The sequence below is a fragment of the Rosa rugosa genome, chromosome 5, assembly GCF_958449725.1.
Source record: "Rosa rugosa chromosome 5, drRosRugo1.1, whole genome shotgun sequence".
NCBI classification, from domain to species: domain Eukaryota; kingdom Viridiplantae; phylum Streptophyta; class Magnoliopsida; order Rosales; family Rosaceae; genus Rosa; species Rosa rugosa.
Genome location: NC_084824.1, coordinates 52,832,472 through 52,837,516, shown reverse-complemented (window position 1 = coordinate 52,837,516; position 5,045 = coordinate 52,832,472). Strand labels below are relative to the sequence as shown.

General features: G+C 41.2%; 1 long non-coding RNA gene across 2 annotated transcripts; it reads right to left on the bottom strand.

Annotated features, from left to right (window-relative positions):
* Window positions 1-2,428: 2,428 nt before the first annotated feature.
* Window positions 2,429-5,045, bottom strand: LOC133713188 (uncharacterized). 2 transcript variants are annotated; one of them, XR_009847863.1, is made up of 4 exons: window positions 4,477-5,045; window positions 3,932-4,098; window positions 3,690-3,859; window positions 2,429-2,619 (listed from the first exon to the last, which is right to left on the bottom strand). It is a non-coding gene; the product is annotated as an uncharacterized LOC133713188 (long non-coding RNA). The 2 variants fall into 2 exon arrangements; XR_009847864.1 differs by having other exon boundaries at window positions 2,429-2,615.

Here is a 5,045-nt window from a genome sequence, read left to right as displayed (position 1 = left end):
ATTTGCATACATTTGGCACTTGTGGCAAGAGCTGGATATTGTTTGGACTAGGGCCGACATGGTTGGCCAGAAATATCCTGCCCTTAGGGTCTTGTGTGCAAGAGACCGGGCTCCGGCATGGTTACCGCATACACCAGCATGTATGTCCTTCATTATCTTGTGACCTTCCTCCGGTGTTACACACCTCAGACTGGGGAAGCAGTGGCCTCTCCGGTATAACTTGCCATTCATGATCGTGTATCGAGCTGACCTTAACTGCAGTCTTCTGGCCTCGACCTTATCATCCGGTGCCAGGCCGTCGATCATGTACTTCAGAATTGGGTCCATCCACGAAGCTGTGTGATCCACAGCGAATATTTCTGACACCGTTTTAGAGGTGCTAGGTCTCTCGAGTATTTCGACTTTAGTGGCTCCATAGGTAGGACTTGGGGAAGTTGATGCGAGCTTAGCAAGGGCGTCTGCCTTGTCGTTTTCTGCCCTCGGTATTTGGGTAAAAATGTAGGAGGTAAACCTCTGCACTAATGCCCGAGCCAGAGCCTGGTAGGAGGACATGTGGGGCTCCTTTGCCTCGAAGTTACCGCTGACCTGGTTTACGACTAACTGGGAATCACTGAAAATACTAAGGTGCTGCACCCCTAGTTCCCGGGCGATCTGCAGACCTGCTATGAGTGCCTCGTACTTTGCGGTGTTGTTGGATCCTCCGGCTCCTGCATTTTCTGTTGCGTAAGGCGGTTTGTTTCCCTATCGGTACTTTGTTGTTCCCGATCGATCCTGGATTGTTCCCTGAAGGCTGCTATCTCCGCCCGCATGGATTCCAATTCCGATACCGGAGACACTTGGTCCGGGACATGCGGGTCCGAGGATCCGAGACCATGAATTTCTTCAATACCCGGCGCTTCTGCTGATGAAGTACCCGGAGAGAATATCAGTGCCCGGGCGACACTTCTACCCTCTCCTGCCGTTCCTTCCGGCTCAGTCATGATCACGTCCCCTATCTGGCGCGCCAATGTTTCTGGTGGCTTTCTCCGGGTACCTCACACAGAATGCTATACCGTCTGGGGTACCGATGCACCTCCTAAATCCTGTACCAAGAACACACGCTTAGAGGGGTAAACCGTACCGGACGGTTTACACCTCTCCGATGCTTGAGTGAGAAGCTAATATGGATGTATAGTAAGTAAATAGTAGACAAAGGAGTTATTACCCGTAAAAGGTGGTTGTGCTAATGCCCTTATACTCGAGCATGTGAAGGAAGTCTCCCCCATCCTCGATGTGGGACACTAGTTGTTCTTCTGATGCCATATCAGTCCTCCTGTTGTGTAAATAGTTGGGCTGTGTTGGCCATGCCCAGGGCCCTGGGTGCCCGGGGTGGCATCCCAAATGGGCCTCGCCATGGTGGGTCGTAAACTCGGCCCATGGTATAGTACATGGGAGTACCGATGGGGCCCAGCCGATAGTGCCAAACTTAGTTGAGACTTTCCTAGTATGTACACCACCAAATATTGAATCCAAGTATTATGTCATTGGTATAAAGTTTCATAGCTAGCTGAATTTACATGATGAAATAAAATATATTTTGCTTCATTGCTTGGTATTCCATGCTTGATCATTTAGTGACTCTTTAGGCAACATTTCACTAGATATTCCCAAACCTGCAAACAAAATAAGCAAAATTCAAGGTTATGAAGGATTTAATCAGGTAAAATAAATGTCTGGTCATGGGAAGAGGATCTGATAACCTAGTTTTTCACACATTTCTAAGTAATCAAAATTGCAAAAGCATTAAGATATGTCAACCAAAAAAATTGAAAACCCAGAAAACAAAAAGTTAGGGAAGTGTCATAACTAGCTGCTATCTTATCAAAGTTGGGTTCCTCCCTTGAGGGAATAATACCATATCTAGCTCGAGTAGGAAAATATCTGAAGTAAGGAAAATATATTACAACTAAGCATTAACTAAAAACAGATACTGTACTTCACCAAAAGAACATAATTCAACCCAGAAAAAGTTCACACTTGACAGCAGCAAAAATGGTATCAGAAGCTCCTAACAAGGCATTATTATAATGCTTCTGGGTGAAAAGACCTCCTAGCAAAATTTACAAGTCTACAACTCATTTATTAATACTCAGAACCTAGGACCTAAACCTTTACCTGCCCTCCCCACCAACTACCCACAACTCACCATCAGACCCATTAAACTATCTACCAAAGCCTTGATCAACCAAAAGTACCTAAGCAACCAAAATTAATAGAATCTAGTTCGATGTTATCAAATTCAATTTGCTCTATTGAATTATAATAAGCTGTTTGAAATTGCTCATCTAGAAATGTAATTATCAGGTGCAAAGTTAAAAGACTCCAACCACAGACAAAATCACAACCAAAGAATGTCAAATATGAGTACACTGCAAACTCACCCTGCAACAGGCTGAAAGTAAAAGAGTTTATCTTTGATACTGTTGGGTCCATGGATTGCATGTCAACTATGTATCTTATATGCAGATGACTCACTGCTGCTCTTGATTTCTCCAATGCTTCTGAGTTAGTACTACATTTCTTTAGCTTGCTCAGCGAGGCGACCTTCTTTTGGTACTCAAATTTCATAAGCTCACCTGCCTACCCAATAATAGTCAATCCCAAATAAGATCGAGTACATAGCTAGCTGATATATAGTAAAATAAATAACACACTAATCTGAAGTGTCAAACTGGTATATCTAGTTCTGTAATCTGAGGTTGCTGTGTATGACATTGATACTAGTATGACAAGAGATCGCAATCAACAAGAGCAAAGAATTATGGAGACAATTTGACAAGTTAGAGTCATTTAATTATATGAAAGTGCAAATGAATTCCTCTAAACATGATCATAGTTCTGTAAGAAGCCGAAACGTACATTTCTTGCCCACATGATCAGTATAGTTCTGTAATAGAACAAAAAAGGTCAGAAGACTTCTTTTTAAGTCATAAACATTACTATTTTAACTCTTAATAAGCAGTCAGCTTGACCTGAATTGGTGCAGACAAACTAGATATATCCATCAGCTATATATTCAAAAAAGAAAAGAAAAGTTACTGTAAGTAGATACAAGTTAATTGCAGTAGAAACTTGTAGATATATCCATCAGTTATATATTCAACAAAAACAGAGGTTACTTTAAGTAGATACAAGTTAATTGCAGTAGAAACTAGAAGCAAAATACAATACAATTGGCATAAATATGTGGTGTTTGTTTTCCAAATTAAGACAAAACACAATAAAACAATGACAATAGAAGCTAAATGAATAGAAACCTGTTTACTTGATTAATGCAAGTTAATGTTTACCAACCAATGTTACTTATAAACATCGAATTGATATAGTATAAGAATCGCAGGACAACTGTGGCAACTCTCGTGTTCTCGCTATCGAAAATCCCTCTCTCTTGGATCAAAAGAGGATCTATCAACGCAATCGCTGCTCAAATTCAAAATAAAACCCTTAAATGAAACTCAAATTCCATTCACAACAAAAACCCAGATCCAATTCCACCGAAAGCTTTCACCTTTATCAAAATCTCAATGTTACAGCAAAAACCCAACAAAACCCAAATGCAATTCCACCTAATGCTTCCACCTTTATCAAAATCTCACACTTACAGCAAAAAGCCAGATCAAAATAGACTCTGAAAGTTTAAATCAACTTACAAGACCAGTCATCGGCGAGTTTCTGACTCTGAAACAGGAAGGTGTTCCAGCCTCTCTCCACGGCGGTCGTCATGACCTGCTTGCTCTCCGTCCAAACCCACACCATCTTCTTCGAGCTCCCAAACGACGTCGTAGAAGAAGCAACTGATGAACTCTGTGAAGAAATCAATCTGCAAATAAAAGGCAACCACATAACCATAACAATAAAATAGAACAATTAACTAATAGACAATTAAATATACATTTATTGGGGTTGCTCGATGAGGAGCGCATGAACGGCTTGTTAGCCTTGTTGGGGTCGCCATTGGCTTCTCGAATCATCTTCTGCTCCCCAATGCTTTGTACTTTTCAGAATCTCAGACAAACTCAGCATGCTTTGTACTTGATATATGCCCACAGTTTACTTTACCTAAATAACTTAAGAAACTGGGTTTAGGGTTTAGACACTAAAAACATATCCTCAAAAGCATATTGAGGTTTACATCAGCAACAATATCCAACAAACATAGTATATAGGAAATGAGGAAGTATAATTGCAAGTTTCTCCACATATATGTATGAAAAAGCTGTTATCTGTAGCAAATAATGGTACTCGATCCATAAACATATAGTTTCAAAATTTCATAATAAAATTCTCAACCGCACCAACTTACGCTGGTATCATCCTAACAATTTTACTGCATCATTATGCTACAAGCGAAATCCATATGAATTGAATCAAACAGTGCTCTGAGTGTTTTGGCCTATACTTAAAAATCAAGCCCAAGCATGAATCCACACACACTACCTTAGTGCCCGAAATGACGTCGTCCGAGAACGAAGGGATATGCGAGTACTCTATAGCTGGAACCTCACCATGTCCATCACTTTGACCAAGTTTCAAAAGCCGCCGACTAGAATTTCTCGCAAAATCGTCAACATTAATTGCTACCCATAATGTCTGTAACCCAAGTTATCTTATCAAAACTAACAAAAAATCATAAATTTCTAAGCAAAACATTTATGCTGAAAGGCATAAGTAAAAAAATTCAGATGAAGGTGTATTTGCCTGAAGGACTTTGGGACTGAGAAGATGAGATGACTTGCGAAGAGTGGCTGGGTTGGGTAACGACTTGGCTCCGACGGATTTGAGATCCATGTTGAGGAGCTCCTATTTCATTGACTTCACCACCGTGCGGGTTTCATCGGCGAATGCCCAGGGGATCAGGATCATCGTTTAGAGTTTCTCAAAGTCGCCTCCGAAGCACCATCCTCGGCTTCTTAGGGTTTCGATTGTGGAGTCGGAGAGAGCCCAGAGCTTTCCTTCCTTTAATAGCTTGTTTGGATTATAAATCTCAAGTCGAGACAACTCCCAAC